Here is a 21,524-nt window from a genome sequence, read left to right as displayed (position 1 = left end):
ACATTCCCTAAAATTCTGTAGACATCACTGCCATTGTCAAAGAGAATTTTCAAGGAAAATTCAGTTTACACAGGATCAACAAGGTTCATTACTGAAGGCTGTAATGGTAGTTGACTATATCTAAGTGATTAGGAAGCATTTGATTAAAAAAAAAAAAACAACAACTTTGGTCTAGAAATTTTTTTTAACGATTTTATTTATTTCTTTGACAGAGGTAAAGAGGGAGAGAAACTGAAAGACAGTGCACAAGCAGGGGGAACAGCAGGTAGGGGGAGAAGGAGAAGCAGGCTCCAGGCTGATCAGCGAGCCTGATCTGGGACTTGATCCCAGGACCCTGGGATCATGACCTGAGCTGAAGGCAGATGCTTCACTGACTGAGCCACCCAGGCATCCCCTGGAAATCCTTCAATATTGGTCATGTACCTATTTGGAGATGAAATTTAAAACTAAAAACTATATCCTAGAGGAGGATGAATGTGGATTTACTTAATCACAATAGTGGTCTTCTGGAGGGGATTTCATAGTCAACAGTGTTCTGAGAAATAATACCATTAGAAACAAAGAAAAAGTACTACTGGGTTGAAGTTTCATTGTACCAGAGGTCTCTCATTTGCCAGCACAGCGTCTAATCTTCCTCCTCCCTGACATCAGTTCCTCAGATCTATTTTCTATGTGCTTGTTTTGTAAGATGCAACTTACAGGGAAGCCCTGTTGCGGGGGGTAGGAGGGAGTGGGAAGTTTGCTCCCATGACCCAGTCTTCACCAATTTAGTGTACTGCACTGGTTTTCAAGCTCAAGCATTCCTCAAGATCACTAGGAGGACACTTTATCACCCAGTGGGCTGGCCTCCACAGCAGGATCTTTTGATTGTTTGGGTATGGGAGGGGGACTGAGAGTATATATTTGTAACAAAATCTTAGGTGATGTTGCTGGCGGTTCTCTAGGGACCACACTTTGTCAAAAGCAAATATGTTCCAACCTCCTAGCCATGGAATATAAGTCAGGGACAGGATCATTATAGAATGGAAAGGAATTTAATTTTACTTTTGCTAAGATAAATAAAAAAATATGTATTTTTTTGTTGGACTGGCAGTTTCTAGGATGTAATGATACCTGTACTCATGGTTTTAAGAAGGAAGGAGTTTATAAGAGAAAGAAGTCAATGCAAAGGGAAGGATTACTGAAAAAGAGAAAGAGAATAGAAAAATTACTGATTAGACTGTTTGAGTTACTTGATGTAGCCATGCCATGATTCCCTAGACCTCATCCCTATGCAAGCCAGTAAATTCTGCTATGCTGAAACATGTTAAGTGGCTTTTCTGTTAATCACAACCAACAGTCCTGAAAAACGTATGTACTAAATAAATATGTTGAGTATCTACTAGTTGCAAAAGCTGTGCTGAGTGAGCAAATTAATTTACAGAATAAATTCCAACGACCAAATTTAACTGATATTCCCATAACTTTTTAATACAGTTGGGCCAAAAAATAGGTTAGGACAATACTGGAAAACCTGAGGCTTTTAAAAAATGCATAATTTTAAGAGATAAGGGGGAAAAATGAATTCATTGTTCTTAGGAGTTTAGTGTCATATTAAAACAGGATGTAATATATAGCAGGATATGATACTTCCATCAAAACTTGAATGAGAACTATATTCACAATCTAAATCAAATGCAGGTAACTATGAAAAAAACAGCTCATGGATAAATTTCATAAAATATTTCATGAAATATAAAATATTTCATAAAATATCATAAAATACCATAACCATCTATGGCTGAATTTAAACTGTAAGCAGAGACCCAAGAATCTTCAGATGACTCGTGTGAACTCATTTGCCTGAATGCAAAGCCCAAGTCAGCACTAATAAATCTTACTAAATATTAAACATAATCATCTCTTTCTCCATCATTTTTGAGGCAGTAAGTCACTGGCAACCATCCCAAAGTCATAAAATTAAGGAAATAATTTGTAATAAGAGAGAAAGAGATATGCATTAACTTTACAAATGTCAAGTTGCAGTAAGTTGGAATCTAAAAAACTGCTAACATTAATACAAATGTTCCCAAATGTTAAATTAAAAGGTCTTACTCGTGTTTAATAAGAAAGATTAAGCAAAAACAAACAAAACAAAACAAAATAAAAACAAAACTAAAAAAACCCTCTATAAATAAATTTCATTAGCTAAACTTGAGATTGCCTGATTCTAACACTAGTAGATAGTAATACACCATATGATTACACTTGATCTATGGGAATAGAAGTAGGGCTTATACAAATATAAAAACAAATTATCATTATCTGTAATATTTTATAGCCAATTTTAAATGTTGCTAGCTCACTATTTTTCCCCACTTGGAATAAAATAAAATGCCCAGCAATGCTGAATTGCATTCGTTTCCCCCTTAACTTATACAAATATATACAAGAGCTGTAACTACAAACATTTCGTTGACTGATTACTTAATTTGTTTTCAATTTTCATTTAAAGTACATCTCAACTGAGTTTAATTGTATACATTACAGCAATAAAGTTGCCTTTTTCACCAAATGAACAAAAGTCTAATTTACTTGCTTTGCCAACAAAAATCATTATTGAAAATATACTGTGTTCAATGAAGTCACCAACTAACCTTTAAAAGTTCTAGTAAGTGAGAATTTTTTTTAAAGTGATACATTTGATTTGTGTGTATTTATACCCAATCACACAACCTCAGTGGCTTGTTTTGTAAGAAGAAAGAGTCAGCTGCAAATGCCCATAGGTACTTATTGAAGGGAGAATAATCATTTAGGACTATGACAACTGAAGTATAATGTCAATTTACTTTGCCAGAGGGTAGTAGGAATGCAAATTTCAATTTCATTTTGAATGCTGCAACAAAACCATGTTTCAGTTAGGCATACTTGGAAAGCAAAAGTTAAGATGCTGAAAGATTAGAAAAAAAGGGCTAGGATGTTAACTACTATTTTCTTTAAAAGATACAGTTCTAAATTCTCTGTAAGAATGCATTTTCTTCTGGATGCCAGTGTGTATGGGTATTGGATACTGGATCTGCTCAATAGCTGGCTCATGGGAAAGAGATGTTGAAATCCTAGCTGTTAGCAAGAGAAGAGACCCTTATTGACAGAACTATCAATTAACACCATGTGTGGCACACGTATTATATGGATAGATAGTTGATGACCAATATTTCCCCGATAGTCTACTACTTGCAATGAAACATTGTAACAAATACACTTTTTCTTACTTCAGCATCTGGTATGTGAAGACCTTCTGACTGTAGGCAATTAGCCAATAATTCAAATTCCAACAGGGAGAGTAGATAGCCCCAGAAGGAAAACGGATTTTCAAAGCACATATGATCAGACACATGTGTCTTGCTTGTCTCTGGGGGATGCTCCTAAAAAAAGTGGTACAACCCTAGACTCTGACCACAAGCTGTGACTCCATTGCTTCTGGCTCAGAGAGAAACAAGGAAAAACACCTGTCAGCTAAAGTTCTCTAGCACATGTGACTAGCAAAGATTGGGGTCTGGCTCTAGTAGAGAGTTAGCTGCTCCACAGGGAATGTGCAGACCTTATAATCACTGGAATTTTAAAATAAAACAAATTAGTTGCTGTCTTACTGCCAAATGCAGAACTCAAACAGAGATAGAATTTTTATAAACACTGTTTGGTGTATCATTTTTATCTAGGAGAGATCTGCTCTTTTCCCTACATAGACATTTTCTATCCGAAAGAAAATGTTGTTACTTCAGGGATATTTTCTTTAGTGAAATTCCATTTGCATGTTTCCAAAGCTTACTCTGTAGACCAAGCTGGCTGGGGCTTTTATTGCATAATTCTCTACAATATTATTTTCTTACTTATTAAAACCCTAATAGAATGAACTAATTTAAAAAGAGCTTTCTTATTAAAATACCATTTGTTCATTAAAATACATTTGTTCTGTCTAACTTATGAAAAAGGCTTTTTTTAGGAAACATGCAAAGGAATGTTGAATTTTTGATACTACAAAAGAGCTAGATTTTCGTTCTAGGTGGAGAGGGTGGAGTGGGCAAGGTGGAGGGGCCACCAAGAGCTTCACAAGGAATTCTGTAGCAACACTCAATGACTTCCTTTTTATTTTCTTTCTTTTTTTCTTTCTTCCTTTCTTTTATAAGACTGAGCCTCTATTTTTAAGCCTTAGGCAGCATGACTAGACTATGAGACAGAATTTCAGGGCTGCTATTTTATAATAAAAACACTTACTAATTCAGATTCTACCTCTTCAAACTTTAATTGTAAGAATCACTTTTTTTTTTTTTCAATGTACTCTAGGAAGAATGCTAGAAATGGCTTTTTACTATGGTAGACCCTGGGCATTCATGGAGGAACCCAGAGCTTAATCTCACCACGAAGCCCCTGGAGATCCAAGATGTAGATAAACTGATGCTGGTATAGCCTTTAGTTTAAATTAAGCCAGTGGTTCCCAAACTTGCCTGCACATGTATTCATTGGGGATCCTCTAAAATTTTCAAATAGGCATCAGTGTGTTTTAAAGCTCCTTAGGTGAAATGTAGACAGGTTTGGAAACTACTGAATTATACTCTCTTAAGGGGCTGGGGTTACAAAGAAAATCTTTGCATTTTTTAAAGAAGCTACTGATCACAGAGATGTACTTCCCTGGACTTATGATGCAGTATCTCATTAAAAGTCTGAATGGGTGACAGGAAATGCTCAGTGATACTCTGTTATAATTTAATGGGAAAGTATGAAGTTGTAATGAAATTATAGATTTGAATAGTCAGTAAAGTCTCCAGACTTACATTTCATAATGTCATTGGCCAAACAACTTAAAATGCCTATAGCAGCAGAACATATGAAATAAATAAGTGACATGGATAGGAGTAATTCAATTTTGCCCCTAAAACAACCAAGTCTAAAGGAACAAAATACAATTCTGCATACTTATAAATAAGTGTTAAATTATACATCAAGAACAGACTTCATAAAAGTTCAGTCTAAAGGATCTACATTCACAGTTTCAATGCCTGCATTTCCCTTGAATACAAAGCAATGGGGTGGGTTCTTATTTTTAAATGCATATAATTAAAACTTCCCAAATTAATTGAACGGTTTGCTCCTCAAGTCAATCTAGGTTCTCATTGTTTAATGCCACTTCTCTGTACCTCTAACTAAAAGGAATGACTATACTTGGTTTCAGCACTTCCTTTTCCCACCCCCCAACAGCCTCATGTGAACCTTCTGATTTTTTATAAGGTTGATGCCTTTCAAAAGATATCATGTACTTTGAGAGCCAAACAATGCACATCTGCTGACACTAGCTAGCTGTCACTTTCTAAAACCATGCTGTCACTGGAGGAGCCATCTCCTTAAAATGTACATGCTAACTACAGATGACCATTTACATACTCTTCCTCTGGGGACACAACTCCCTAAAAGATGCTTACCAATCAAAGATAGATATTTCATCTTGTTCTAATTACCGAATACTTTTGTAAGCACTTTTCTTAACAGCACGATTTAACAATAATTAATAATGTGAACGTATGCATGTGGCTGCCTCAAAATTAGCTCCAATTCTAAAGTCATGAGGGATGCCTCGATGTCTCAGTTAGCTAGGCATCTGCCTTTGGCTCAGGTCATGCTGGGATTGTCCCACATCAGGCTCCTTGCTCAATGGGGATCCTGCTTCTCTCTTTCCCTCTGCTGCTCTCCCTGCTTGTGCTCTCTCATGCTCTCTCTCCTCACACACAAATAAATAAATAATCTTAAAAACAAACAAACAAACAAACAAAACTAAAGTCATGATCTGCTCAGGGACTGGCAACCTACTGCCGATGGACTGAATCTTGCTGACTGCCTGTTTTGCAAATAGTGGCTGGATCAGAACATCATGGCACTTGTTCATTTAAGTTTTGTCTCAGGCCAATTTTATGTTACAGCCGCAGAAGCTGAGTAGCTGTGGATGCATGGGCCACAAAGCCTCAACTATTTACTTTCTGGTCCTTTGTAGAAAATATTGACTGATTCAGATCCGAAGAAAACAGAAGGACAAAGCCCTCACACATGGCAACCTTATCCACCTATACACCACAAGTTTTGTCATCTGTCACATCTTTCCTTCCCTTTGGCTCCCCATATTTAAGTTACCAACAACTTATGTAGGTTTTACCTCTTGAAATTATTTAAGAATTAATTATTTCATATAACAAACTATATATTAAATACAGGCATACCTTGATTTATTATTCTTCCTTTTATGGCCCTTAGCAGGTATTGTACTTTTCAAATTGAAAGCTTGTGGCAACCTTACACTCAGCAAGTCTGTGGGTGACATTTTTCCAACAGCATTTTTCTTCTCTTTCTTCTCTTTCTTTCTTTCTTTCTTTCTTTCTTTCTTTTTTAATTTATTTGACAGTGAGAAAGAACTAGCATGAGCAGGTGGAACAGCAGCAGAGGGAGAGGGAGAAGCCGACTTCCCACTGAACAGGGAGCCTGATGCGGGGCTTGATTCCAGGACCCTGACATCATGACCTGAGCTGAAGGCAGACGTTCAACCAGTTGAACCACTCAGGTGCCCCGCAACAGCATTTTTCACTTCATGGCTCTGTATCATATTTTGGTAATTTTCACAATATTTTGAATTTTTGAATATTTTGAATTGTTATAATTATCTGATCCTTGATCTTTGATGCTACTATTGTAATTGTTCTGGGGGTACCATCAAGCAGTCCTATATAAAATGGTGAATGGGTTATTTAATTGATAATTTATTTAATAAATAAACCTTGTGTTTGTTCTGGCTACCACAGCAGCCAGGTGTTTCCCCATCTTTCTTTGTCTCCTCCAGCCTCCCTATTCCCTAAGACACAACAATACTGAAATTAAGGTAATCAGTAACCAACCCTACAATGGCCTCTAAGTGTTCAAGTGAAAGGAAATTTAATGGAGCAAACTTCATTATTGTTTTATATTAAGAAACTGCCACAGCCACCCCAGCCTTCAGCAACCACCACCATGATCAATCAGCAGCCACTGACATTAAGGCAAGGCCCTCTACCAGAAAAAAAAAAAAAAATTATATTAAATTAAATTTTAAAAAATAATTAAAAAAATTACAACTCAATGAACAATCATGCTTAACATTTTAAAAATTTTTTAAATTTGAATTCAATTTAGTTAACATATACTGTATTATTAGGTTCAGGAATAGAATTTAGTGATTCATCAGTTGTATATTATACCCAGTCTCATTAAATCCAGTGCCCTCCTTAATGCCCATCAACCAGTTACACCATCCCCCCACCCACCTCCCCTCCAGCTTTGTTTCTTATAGTTAAGACTCTCTTATGGATTGCTTCCCTCTCTGGTTTTACCTTAGTTTATTTTTCCTTCCCTTACCCTATGTTCACTGTTACTTAAATTCCACATATGAGAGAAATCATATGGTATTTGTCTTTCTCTATTTTATTTCACTTAGCATAACACCCTTTACTTCCATCCATATCGTTGCAATTGGTAAGATTTCATTCTTTTTGATGACTGAATAATATTCCTGTGTGTGTTTGTGCGTGTGTGTGTGTGTGTGTGTGTGTGAGAGAGAGAGAGAGAGAGAGAGAGACCTCTTCTTTATCCATTCAACTGTCAAAGAAGAACATCTGAGATCTTTCCATATTTGGGCTGTTAAAAACATTGCTGATGCTTAACATTTTCTAGCAATAAAGAATTTTTTGATTAAGGTATGTACCATTGTTTAAGACACAGTGCTATACCACACACTTAACAGACTACAGTTTAGTGTGAACATAACTTTCATATGCACTGGGGAACCAGAAAGTTCATCTGACAATCTTTATTATGGTATTTGCTTTTTTGTAGTGTTTGGAACCAAACCCACACTATCTCTGAGGTATGCCTGCAAACTCATTGGGTGTGATACCCTGTTTTAGTTGTTGGGAACAAACCAGAAAAAAAAAAAAAGGATCCTTTAACATGCAGATTTGATCATGTCACCTTTAGGCTTAAGCTCTTCAGCAACATCTTGCCACAAAACATCCTAGATGATCCTGTACAATTCAGCAGGGACACACATCAACTGACTTTAGCTGAGTTCCATGAAGTTTCCAAGATGGTTACTACCCTACAGTGAGTAAGGGGCTACAATATGCTGTTCTATGATTCTATTCTTTAGTTCACTGATTTCTTTATTTTTATTATTTATTTTTTTTATTTTCAGCATAACAGTATTCATTATTTTTGCACCACAGCCAGTGCTCCATGCAATCCGTGCCCTCTATAATACCCACCACCTGGTACCCCAACCTCCCACCCCCCGCCCCTTCAAAACCCTCAGATTGTTTTTCAGAGTCCATAGTCTCTCATGGTTCACCTCCCCTTCCAATTTCCCCCAACTCCCTTCTCCTCTCTATCTCCTCATGTCCAGAAATCAGTGGCTTTCTTATACACTAATAATGAAAATACAGAAAGGGAAATTAGAGAATCGATTCCATTTACTATAGCACCAAAAACCACAAGATACCTGGAAATAAACCTAACCAAAGAGGTAAAGGATCTGTACTCGAGGAACTACAGAATACTCATGAAAGAAATTGAAGAAGACACAAAAAGATGGAAGACCATTCCATGCTCTTGGATCGGAAGAATAAATATTGTTAAAATGTCTATACTGCCTAGAGCAATCTATACTTTTAATTATATTCCGAACAAAATTCCACCAGTATTCTTCAAAGAGCTGGAGCAAATAATCCAAAAATTTGTATGGAATCAGAAGAGACCCCGAATCGCTAAGGAAATGTTGAAAAACAAAAATAAAATGGGGGGTATCATGTTACCTGATTTCAAGCTTTACTACAAAGCTGTGATCACCAAGACAGCATGATACTGGCATAAAAACAGACACATAGACCAGAGGAACAAAGTAGAGAGCCCAGATATGGACCCTCAACTCTATGGGCAAATAATCTTCAACAAAACAGGAAAAAATATACAGTGGAAAAAAGACAGTCTCTTCAATAAATGGTGCTGGGAAAACTGGGCAGCTATGTGTAGAAGTCCACTGACTTCTTGCTCAGGAGTTCCTTACCCCACTAGACTTAGTGCCCCTCTAATAAATTCTAAAGATCCCCCTTTAAAGGACTTAACAAGAAGTAACTGTGTGTCTAAAGAAGTGTGTGTGTTTATATGTTTTTGATCATGTCCTGTGTAAACACAAAATGCATGCACCATGCCCTATCAGCTATTTTTCAGAATACAATAGACCAGGGATTCAGAGGGGAAAAACCACCAACCTCTCAATAAAGAGGTCACAAATCCAAAATAAATAGAACACAATTTGTCATTATGCAAATATGCATTATGCAAATATGCATTAAGACTTCATTGAAGTCTTAATTTCCAATTTCTATGTAAGCTCCTTGAGACTAGAGCTTCTGTCTACTTTATCCACTTGTTGGAAACTCAGATATGGGAGGAAGCTCCATAGCCTTGTTGGACTAGATGGGTGAATGGCAGGGTGAAGGACAAAAAGACTGACTTTTCCTCCAGCCAAAACTTGAGTTTAATTTTAACTAGGAATGAAAGATCCCTAACTGGGGTGCTTGGGTGGTTCAGTTGCTTTTAGCTCAGGTCATGATCTCAGGGTCCTGGGATGGAGCCCAGCATCAGGCTTCCTGCTCAGTGGGGAATCTGCTCCTCCCTCTGACCACTCCCCACCCTGTGCCTGACTCAAGCTCATGCTCTTCTCTCTTAAATAAATAAAATCATGGGGGAAAAAAAAGAAAGAATCCATAATAACTTTCATAAGTCTCGTCTATTTTCTGGTCATTTGCTATACATCTATAGAGTGAAAGTTAATAGTTGAAAAGTCCTTGGCATTTTCTTCAGGGAAGAAACGGAATTAAATATGGAGCACTGGGGCGCCTGGGTGGCTCAGTGGGTTAAGCCGCTGCCTTCGGCTCAGGTCATGATCTCAGGGTCCTGGGATCGAGTCCCGCATCGGGCTCTCTGCTCAGCGGGGAGCCTGCTTCCCTCTCTCTCTCTGCCTGCCTCTCTGTCTACTTGTGATTTCTCTCTGTCAAATAAATAAAATCTTAAAAAAAAAATAAATAAAATAAAATAAATAAATAAATATGGAGCACTGAACTCCTAGGTAGAAGGAAAATGAACACAACAAATACACCAAAGAAAGAGAAATAAGTCATTTACCCAGATAAAGACAGAACTTGATTTGAATAGGTCCCCATTTCACCAGCTAGACCCTAAGAGTTGGGCTTGACTGCCCACCTGCTTGTACTCGCTAACACTTGTCTTACATTTTCCCCAAAGCTCTTCTTTCAGGCTTTCACCTTAACTCAGACAAATGAAACACAGAACCCATCCCCAGGTGATGGCGACTGCCCTGAGAGGACCTTTCTTAGATCCAACCACCTAGACCTTCTGACCTAAACCTGACTCATGCCTGCACAGATGGATCATGGAGTGGCCTCTAGAATGACTTACAATTACCTTTACCTCCTTATAATGCTACAATCTCTACCCAGGAAGGAGCCTCAGCCTCATTTATATAGTGTGCAATGTCTGTATAGTCATGCTTCCCTTAAGGTGCATGTGTGACTTTATGCATGCCTCTGCATAGGATGAGAGGGCGTCCCCATGTAAATATTCATCCTAAACCTAAACAAAAGAAACCCATTCACCCTCTCTCAAGGAGCCAACATTTTAGAAGCCATTCCCTGTCTTCTTATTTGCCACAATTAAAAAGTTTCTTTGTGGGACAACTCAACCTGGTATAGTTTCTGACTCATCAAGGAGCAAACTCATGTTGGTTCAGTAACACCTGACTATGTAAATAGAAAGAGTTAGGGTTCCCTGGGAAATGAAGACAAGGCATTGCTTTCTTGACACAGGAAAAGTCAATTTTGGGGGCACCTGAGTGGCTTAGTTGATTAAGCTTTCGACTCTTGATTTGGGTTCAGGTCATGATCTCAGGATTATGAGATGAGCCCTACATCAGGCTCTGCACTGAATGTGGAGCCTGCTTGGGATTCTTTCTCTCTCTCTCTCTCTCCCTCCCTCTACCCCTCCCCTCCCTCTGGTCCCATACATGCTCTTCTCTTCCTCTCAAAGGAAAGGAAAGGAAAGGGAAGGGAAGGGAAGGGAAGGAAAATAAAAGGGAAAAGGGAGAAGGAAAAGAAAAGAAAAAAGTCATTTTAGGCCCCTGGCCATCTTGTGATTTCTCCCTAATCAGCACTACTTGCCCAAAGCACATTTCTTATAGAACTTCCTGGGATGTGTTGAAATTGCAGAATAGACCCCAGTAGATAATGATTTTAAGGGAACAACCGAATGTTAGAATAGCCACTATTAGGCTAGGAGATAACCTAATTATATCAGGGACAATCAATCAGTGGTAAAAGTCCCAATGCTGGCTCAAAAGTAAAGACTGACCTGATGCACATTCTTAAATTATCTTTGTAAGATTTAAGCCCCTTTGAGCACTCAAATATGGAACCAACTAAAGCTAGAGGACTGATGATGCTGACTGTTGCTGGACCTTATGACCTTGACTTGGACTCTGTTACCTTAAGATGACTTTTGCCCCAATTCCATGCTGAACTGCCTATCGTGTAAGCACCCTTAGTTTAAAACTTCCCCAGTATTGTTGTTCAGGGAGACACTACTTTGGGAAAGATCTCCAGTGTTCCCCTTTACTTGTTGCATGCTCAGCGTGTCCCAGTTTCAGGTAACAAATGTTCTCTGAATACTACCTTCTGTTAGTAAGCTTAGCTACAGCTCAAAATAGAAAGAACACAATCTGGGAAGTCAGACGTTCCTGGATCCAGAGACAGACCTCATCACCTTCAGACATGATACCCATAGGCAAATAGAAAATCCAAGTGTCTGTTTGCCAAGCTTATCAGTTATGAAGACTAAGTGAGATAATATGTCTAAGGAATTATCATGGTACCTGACACACCATAGCTGCCTGAATAATCATCATTAGAATATTTTATGGCTTCAGTGAGCAAGAACCTTCCAATGGCCATTGTCAATTCTCACCAAACTCTTGAGCACTGATTCTTCCACTAGAATATGAGCAGCAATTTATGCCACAGGGGCATTTCAGACTCTCTGTGTCAAAAACCGAACATATCCTTTTCCTTCCTCATCTTGATTACACCCATACCGTCTGACTTGTCTTGGAATAGCAGAGTACTCATGTGAGTGTTAGACTCAGAGGGACATGTGATCAAATCCTAAGGGAAATCTTGGCTAGGTCATTTATGTTCTCTGAACTTTTTTTTTTTTAAATCTGTGAAATTTAGACAGTAAGAATACCTCCTGGACTTACCAAGAAAATTAATCATCTGTGACACACATCGTTTTACAACATGGTAAAAGTTACATGAGTTATGTCTATTTATATAATTATTACTGACCATCTGTTCATTTTTGATACCCTCTCCATCTTGCTCCCCTCAAAAAATTACAGTTGCAAAGTTTGTTCTAGTCTTCTGTAAAACCCTTTTCTCTTTGTCCTCAAAGACTAGGATCTATTATAATTATCATTACTATGTACTCTTAATGGCTTTCTCTGATTTTAGGTCTTCCCTTTCATTTCTTACTCTTTTCCTCTGGCATTCCTCTTCACAATAGTCACAATCTGCAATGAAACATGTATGTGTTTGCTTCTTTGCCTCACTCCCCGTGAAGAGAGCACATCGAGTTGTTTCCTTATCTTCTTTAGAAGGAACCTGCACTTCGAAGGGTGGCTTGGAAAGACTATTCGCCATGTCAAGGCCAGAATGCCCTCTTGGAAGTGAGTACAGGGCTACTGCATCCTAGATTCAAGTCCACTGCCCACCTGGAGCCAGTGCAGACGCCTCATCATTGAGTCCTTCCCTGACCTGACCCTCCTCTCCAGCCTCATCTGCATTCACCCCCCCAACATCTTAAGTTACTCTTCTAGCAAAGGGCAGTGCTTGTTTCCCCGGAATACCCTCTGATTCCCTACTTGTATTACCCAATTCACACTGTCCTTTAGCTGTCACATTTTTGCCTAATTCTTCAAACACCGGCTCAATGCCCCAAATCTTCCCTGATACCTCAGTGCTATAAACACCCTCTCCCTTGGTTGACATCTCTTAGCCTTTTGACCTGGACTATTCTACCTCTTAGACTTTGAGAACTGGGACCACCACATATTTTTTTAAACCCTTCAGAGCTTAAAAGGTGGGTCAGAACCAGTGTAAATTCTGTTCCAAGAAAGAATCTCCAGGATTAGAATGTAAAGAGATGAATCCTTGGGCGGGGAGGGGTGTGTGTGCAGGGAATAGCTTCTTGTTATGCCCTTGAATGCTCCCGGTTCTTTCTTTCTGTTTGAGACTCCCAACTCTGACTTGCTTAAATATGACAAAGTACATAAGCAAGCATAATAGAAGTCCTCATATCCCTGCTACTAATCTTCTTTTCTAACCAGACAACTTGCAAATTGCTTTTCACCCACTCACCTGGGGTGAGTCATGCTCTCTGCCAGGTAAGTGGGGAAGGATGCTGATCAGTCAGTTTGCCATCTGAGACAAGAAGAATTTTGATTTTCTTTCTTTCTTTTTTTTTTCTCTTCTCTTTTTGTAAGCCCCTAGATCTCTTTCTTCCCTTTTCTAAACTAGAGGAAAGAAACTGTTTTTATACAGATTTTTTTTTTAGGATAGTTATCCTACATTTCATTCTGATGAATACTAGCCTTGCAATATATTCTTTTGAACTATAAGAACCCCACCCCCAGGCACCTCCCATTAACAACTGCCATGTCGGGAGGAGCCATAGTACAGTTTATTAAAGACCCTGAGAAGGTTTTCTATTAAGGAGACACTATGCTTTGATGCAAGCCAGTGGTTTCTAATTATTTGAATATAGAACAAACATTCTTTACTGCTCTGTCATATCGACTATCTCAATATCCTGCAGAATCTGTATCTGTCCAATAACATACGGTGTCCAAACACTATGGAAAACAGTGACACTGCTAACTAATACTAATAAGTAATTTGGAATTCTAGCATCACTTTTCAGATCTTTTTTCTCTTCTTGGACAAGTGTAATCTTCCAGGTCATGGCAAGTCAGAGACATGAGCTGGATTGTCGACTCTCTGGATGCTAGCTGGATCCTCTTAGGCTTCAGTGAATCTTCACTTCCTCACTGGTAAAATGGAGTTAGTTATTGAAGAATCAAACATGACTGTACATTGGGGAGTGTTTTAGAAGACTTAATATTCAATTAAAGTATTTTTATTTTTTCTAACTTTTTCATTAGAAGGAGAATAAACTATTATTTCAAGCCGTCTTTAGCTTTCTCTTTTTCACTGCCTCCCTTCCTTTGACCACACAGCCCTGCTAACTGGCAGGTCCTCTCCCCTATGCAGATTAGCAAGACTGAGCCAAATACATCTTCCTGGGGAACACTAGGCAAGCCATACTAAAATGTTAACTTCCCTCATTACAGGGAACTGGGTTACAGCTCCCTACAAACTGAGCTTAAGTTACTCTTATTTTTAAAGCCTATACTTTCCAATGGTAAATTGGAAATTTATCACTTTAACAGACACCTCCACATCAATCCAAGGAAAACAACTCAAATAACTACAATTACAGACTCAGTTGGGAGCTCAGAAGATATGGAAGTGACATAATTGGGTAAGAAGCCTTTTGGTATCTTTCATATTACATCTAAGTAACTGGTCACCTACTGCCACTGAATTTTATCCCAAAAGTTTTGCAGAAGGGCGCCTGGGTAGCTCAGTGGGTTAAAGCCTCTGCCTTCGGCTCAGGTCATGATCTCAGGATTCTGGGATCGAGTCCCGCATCGGGCTCTCTGCTCAGCAGGGAGCCTGCTTCCTCCTCTCTCTGCCTGCCTCTCTGCCTACTTGTGATCTCTCTCTGTCAAATAAATAAATAAATAAATCTTAAAAAAAAAAAAAAAGTTTTGCAGAAGGCTGTTGGGATGTTAGAATAGAATCTATGATGTCACAAATGGAAAGTCCACAAAGAGACAAGTGGTCTCTAAACCAAACAGGACATGCTATTCTCCCCAAATTCCTACAGTGAAGAATTATCCCAATGGGATGATATTAGGAAGTGGGCTCTAGGCGGTAGTTATGTCACTAGGTACAGCCATCATGAATGGGGTTAGCATACTTATCAAAGAGATCCCAGAGAGCTCTCTCACCCTTTCAGCCCTATGAGGACAAAGTGAGAAGACAGGTGTCCCTGAACCAGGAAGCAGGCTGTCACCAGACACTGAATCTGCTGATGCTTTGATTTGGGACTTACCAGCCTCCAGAACTGTGAGAAATCAATTTATATTGTTTACAAGCTACCCAGTGAATGATATTAGGTTATAATAGCCTGCATGGACCAAGACAGCATATTTGTTTATTTCTACATTGAGAAGCTAGGTTATCTTTGGGAGTGCAACGAATGAAGTGTTTGTTTGATTCAGCTTATCTTCCCAGGACTACTAGACCACTAAATAAAGGGATATGAAAAGTATTTTTTCATCACGAAAAGTACATACAGGATTATAGAAACTATGATGTCTGGGAAGGAACTTTCATGGCAAAATTTTGAAGTTGACATGGGTGGTCTTTACATCCTCCTCCAGACATCATCGTGTATTTCTCCTGTCTCATAATTCAAAGATCATTCACTGAGACATTCCTGTGCTCATGCACTACATTAAGCAATGACAATACAGACATAAGAACACCTATTTCCTTTCTCTCAGTTGAATTTTAGTGTCACGCTGGAAATGTGGACATAAGTGTCACTAAAATCCAATGTAACTGAAGATACAACTGTGGTCCAACTGGCCCTTTAACTACCTTTTCTAGGATATTAGTGCCGAGTATCTGGATGAATTGCACTCTTTAGTGTGACAACATGGGAAGAAAGCATTCAGGAAGAAGGAGCAAATGTAAGAAAGCATGAAAACACTTGATTCACTGATGAGGATGAGGATGGAGAGCTATAAGTAGTTTAAACTGAGCTGAAATCTAGAATGCAAGGAAAGAAGAAAGAAGACAATGTTAGAGCCAGACACAAGCAGGCCCCAGATCACAGAAAATCAGTTTGCTCATAATGGATTCAACAAGTGTTTACTGGTCACCCGGTCTGCACAAAGTGATGTTCCATAGGATATGGCCGATGATCAAGTCAGGTAAGATTCCTTACCTTAAGGAGCTTATATTAGCTTAGGTTAATCTTAAATTAGTAACACAGACAAAGCAACAATACAATTAAAAAATATATTATAACAAGTATGAAGCAAGAAATAATGGGCTAATGTAAGAGTAACGGGGGCAACACCTCTCAGCAGATGAAAGAAAGAGAAAAGGTGATTTTCAAGCTATGAATTGAAGGATGAGGTTACATGAGTGGGAAATAACTGGGCAACTGCAAGGGCCCTGAGGCAGAGAAGACTGGCCCATTACCACGATGACCACAGTGCCTCTCAAATTTGACTGTGCAAACAAATCCCCTGGGAATCTTGTTACAATGCAAATTTTGATTCAGTCTGCCTGGAGTGGGCTAGAGACTTTGCATTTTTAACAAGCTCCTGGGTGACAGTACTGGTCCGGAGACCACACTTTAACAGCAAAGAAACTGAAGTTGGAGTGTGCCTAGAGCTTTATGGTGAGACTAACAACACTGTCTTTAAGTGTGGAGAGGAGGAAAGAGGTCCGCTCAGGATTGTCACAAGTCCCACTGGGAAGCCTATGGTTACCAGCAGGACTACAATTTATTCTCCTCCAGTATGGAGTGCTGGGGAGAGTAAATGTGGGGGCATCTTCCAGAAGGAAAAAAAAAAGTAAAGTTGCTGCATCAAATTTCCTTGCTCTAACAACAGACTTCCAGGAAAACAAACCAATGGTAGCTTGAGAAGCTTATCTATGGAATGCTTCTACCACGATGTACCTACTCCGTGTGAAATTGCCTATGTTAAATAAACTCACTGAAATCTATCAATCTACAGGGTGTGATTTCCTAGAAAACATCTTATAAGCTCTGTACCTAAGTTTAAAATAATGTTTTATATCCAAAACAGCTTTTCTCCATGTAGCCACATAAATTACTTACAAACTTAATTTATTACCCTGGGTCAAAAGTATGAACTGAGGGCAAGAAAGGACCCAGGGGTTCGTGTTGATACTTCCAGATCTCTCCCTACTTCATGTGTCTCACAATTATTTGTAACTTTGGAATTCAGTAAAATGTCTGTTAGTGGGTTTTATGGACTGAATAGTGTTCTCCCCCAAATTTGTAAGTTAAAGCCCTAACTCCCCCCACCACCACCATTTAACTCTATTTTGAGATGGGGCCCTAAAAGAGATTATTAAGGTTGGATAAAATCATAAGTATGGGGCCCTAGTCTGACAGTATTAGTATCCTCGTAGTAAGTGAGGAGTCACCAGAAGTGTGTGCACATACAGCAAGGAAGTGGGATATGCAGTCCAGGCAGAGAAGCCTCACCAGACACCAAGCCTGCTGGCACCTTGATCTTGGACTTTCAGCCTCCATATCTGTGAGGTGATACATTTCTGAGATTAAAGCCACCAAGTGTGTGGCAGTCTGTTATAGCAACCTGAGCTGACTGACACAATGGGTAAAATCACAATGTGTGGAAATCAGAGTTTATCATCTAATCCTTTATGTTGACTCACCTTTGCAGAGGAGTTGCAAAATAATTCTGTAGAATGACTGATGGCTCAAAGCAGTAGTTCTCTGCCCAGGACATGTTGGGAGTTTTTGAAACGCACCCATGTCAAGGCCCTAGCCAGAAGAGCTCTGATTTAATTGTTCAGGGCCTGTACATCAGTAGGTTTTAAAAGCTCCCCATAGGATTCTTCTCTGCAGCCAGAGTTTGAAATAGTGGTTTAAATTACAGTTGTGAAGAGATTTCTGAAGATCCTGGACATAAATGTGGGCCACAAACCTTAGGTTTTGTCCTTCCCAGACGTGATAGGTGATAAACAGCACAGATTGCCTTCCTTTCAAACCTCCACATGTTCCCCTCTGTCAGGGCACTTGATTTTCTATTCAATGAGAAAGCAAGCAGTTCTGTAAGGGCCACAGATCCTAACCATGCCCGGAGTGCCAAGCCCCTCAATAATTGCCCATTTTAATGAAAAAAGTAACTTGGAATATATATGCATTATGAAAATGAACTCTCCAATCTTTTCTTGCCAACCTGCACATTTCTATAATAAGCCATTTATTCAGAGCTCAATTATTTTGTGCTGTTTGATTAAACAAAAAAAGCACCAAAATAATTTTATTAGGGTTAATTGACATCTCTGAAGAAAATTAACCATGTTTTTGGTCATGCTTTCAGTAACAAGCTTCCCAGATTTACATGGCCATATCTGAACACAATTCCTAAAGACCGCTCAGAAGATTGAATACAACCTCACAGATTGCTTTAACGCAACAGTTACCATGTCAACAGATCAAACAATTATTCAGCCTTAAAGATAGCACTATAATATCCGTAAGACTTGGCAGCCAGGATTTGACTACTTAAGCCTTATAATTAGTTTCTTAATCTAGAACTTGAAAATGATAATAGTTTAAAGCCCAGACTACGTCAGTAACATTTAGGCAATGCAATCCACTGAAACAGATAAAATTGGAATTCTCTTAAGACATATACGAGACAAAGATGAAGCTAGCTTGGTTCTGGATTAGATAAGCTCTCTGAGCATAATATAATTAATTCATTGTTGTTGTTGTCTATTACTATCTCTTCCCTCCCATTAGGGTATGGTAGCTAGAACTGTGGAATTCTCCTATGGCACACAAGCACTCTCTCAGTGCTAGAGGCCTTCGCATCTTTTCTTTTCCTTTTTGACTACCAGATTAATATTTTTACTTGTGAAACTGCTTTGGACCTAAAACTGAGCCAGAAAAAAATTTATTTAGCTATGACTTATCATAATAAGACTTTTACTCTTCAATAATATAATTCTTGTTATTGAATATCCACTGAATGCCAGGCATTAAGTATACAACATCTCTAATCCTTATAAACCAGTCAAGGTAAGAATTATTGCCTGGACTTGGTGAATGGGGAAACTGGAGTTCAGGTGTTAAGGGTCTGAGTCTACAACTTTCTATTTATATCTTGGTGGCTTTCAGAACACAAAATGTATTTAGTTACATATCTTTTAAAAATTCAAGAGTTCATAATCATATACTACAAAAACATAGCTTCCTTTCCATTCTTACAGCCAGCTTCTCAGAGGCAAACACATTTAACCACTTTCCTGTACACGTTTCAGTGGATCTGTAAAAATACCTTCACTACTTTCAGTGCTTATGCTAATTTTCAAATGTTTCCCTCACCTCCCCTGGGGCAGGGTGAGGGAAGAAGAGCTACAAGGGGTTCAAGACACCAATCATTAATTATAGATCCTGCTTATTTCTAAGGATTGTTCCCCTCCTCACTGGACTGTATGGCTCTTTGAGGTTATGCTCAGTTATAAAAAGAGCTGTCTTATCTGTAAATGGCTGGCTTAAGGGAACAAAAAGAAACTTTACATATTCAGGCCCTCATTCAGAATTATTTTTAGTTATAGTAATTATAAACTATTTGAAGACAGTTAATGAGCTTATGTCTCCTACTGTTATCAAGTATGTTTAATATGATTTTTGGTTACTGTTTTCATGAGCAAATTTGGATCTCTAAAGATGGCTGGGAATTCTAGTAGCTCTAACAGGTTTTTGCCCACTCTCCTTCTTCTCTCTCCATTTGACGAAGCTCTCCATTCTGTCTCTTCCTCTGACCCAGCTCAGGGTTCTTCTTCTCCAGAAGGCACAGAGAAATCTCACAACTTCTCTTCTTTAGATCCAGGGCATCTTGCTTAAACCTCCACTGTGAAATTATAACTATCATCAAGATTTACATCTACATCTTCCTGTAAATTCTCCCAGGGTTGGAATGCAACATAAAGTAGGCATGGAGGAAAGATTTTTCTGGTGGAAAGCTTGTAGTAGATTTTCATCTCATATATATCTGAGAACCAACACATATTGTCCTGATCTTTCACTTTGTATTTTTAGGCAAGTCAACAGGTCTTTCAGAAACTTTTTCTGATTCAATCAATGAAGAGAGCGTCTACCTTAGAAGCTTCTAGAAAGATAAATGAAGATAAATTAAAAGCACCCAAAACATAGGAGATGATGAATACATGGTAATTTATCTCCTTTTTCTCTCCCCTTCAATCTATGTTATTTTTCTGAATTGACAAATAATGGCATTGTAGTTTTTATTTTAAATTAATTATAAAATACATCCCCAAATTTCAAAATTAATTCACGATCTGTTTGGATCTGGCCCTGTCCCGGTCAATGGTACAGCTATCCACACGGCTGAGGAAACAAGAATCCTTGGAGAGTTGCCCTGCATTTTGTCCTTCCCTATCTAATCGATCTCCAAATCCTGTCAATTTCACCTTCTGAATACCCATACCAGTCACCTGCTTTTCTCACTCTCCATATTTATCCCTAGAGAGTGAGTTCTCTTCATTTCTCATGAAACCCTAGACTCTAGAAGAAACCCTGCGCAGATCAGTGCACATCTGTCTGCTCAGTTCCCCCCACCAGATACAGAAATGTTTCAAAAGGCAAGTGTAATCTAATCACAGTAACACCACTTTTGTCCACTTAAAACCAACAAATGGGTATGTTTTCATTGTTCTTCAGCAAAATATCATACTTCTAACTTTAGCCTTCAAGACATGTTTTGTTGGCCTCATCCCACATACCTTGATCCCCTTAGCTTTCTTCAAAGGCTTACGCATATCTGAGCTCTTGGAGCACATGTGGCTCCCTCTGATAGATTCCCCTTACCTAGGCAAGCTCCTACTCCATCCTTCGGTCCTCAGCTTCCAGATCACTTCTTCAAAGAAGCCATCATTTCCCATTTTGTGAAATTCCCATAAAATGGACTTAGAGCATTATTCATTGTCACAAATCTAGTGTTATATGGTATGTGAGTGAGCATTTGATTACCAGCTGCCCCTGCCCCCCAACCAAGCAGCAAGTTCAGTAAGGGTAAGGGCAGTGTTTTGGTTCACCATTGTGTCCTTCTCAGCCAGCACAAGAACTGGCATAACAGAACCAATAAATGTCAGTCAAATCAGTATGTAAACTATCACTATAGCTAACAACAGGTAGGAAGAACTCAGTGCTTACTATGTGCCAGGCACTTTGTCTGGATAATAGATCTTTACAACAAGTATTTATACCTCTTGAACTCGACTTTAGAGAGGTGAAAATAATTCAAACATACAGCTTAATCTGTGTGGATTATCTAAAATGCTGATTCTCCTTTAAACCTTTCAGGCTGAGGACATGAGGGTCTGCTGGTTGTTCCGCCATACTGAGCAGTGATTCTGCTCCTTAACTGCAACTGTCTGCCTTGAATATAAGTACCAGTA

At 38.8% G+C, this 21,524-nt stretch overlaps 1 protein-coding gene across 2 annotated transcripts in view; it reads right to left on the bottom strand.

Annotated features, from left to right (window-relative positions):
* GRM7 (glutamate metabotropic receptor 7) overlaps positions 1 to 21,524 on the bottom strand; it is a 911,662-nt gene that overhangs the window by 174,918 nt on the left and 715,220 nt on the right. The window lies entirely within an intron of this gene.

This window comes from Mustela putorius, unplaced genomic scaffold (assembly GCF_011764305.1).
Source record: "Mustela putorius furo isolate JIRA1106 unplaced genomic scaffold, ASM1176430v1.1 tig00003850_pilon_pilon_pilon, whole genome shotgun sequence".
Lineage (NCBI taxonomy): Eukaryota > Metazoa > Chordata > Mammalia > Carnivora > Mustelidae > Mustela > Mustela putorius.
This window is presented reverse-complemented; position numbering and strand designations above follow the sequence as displayed.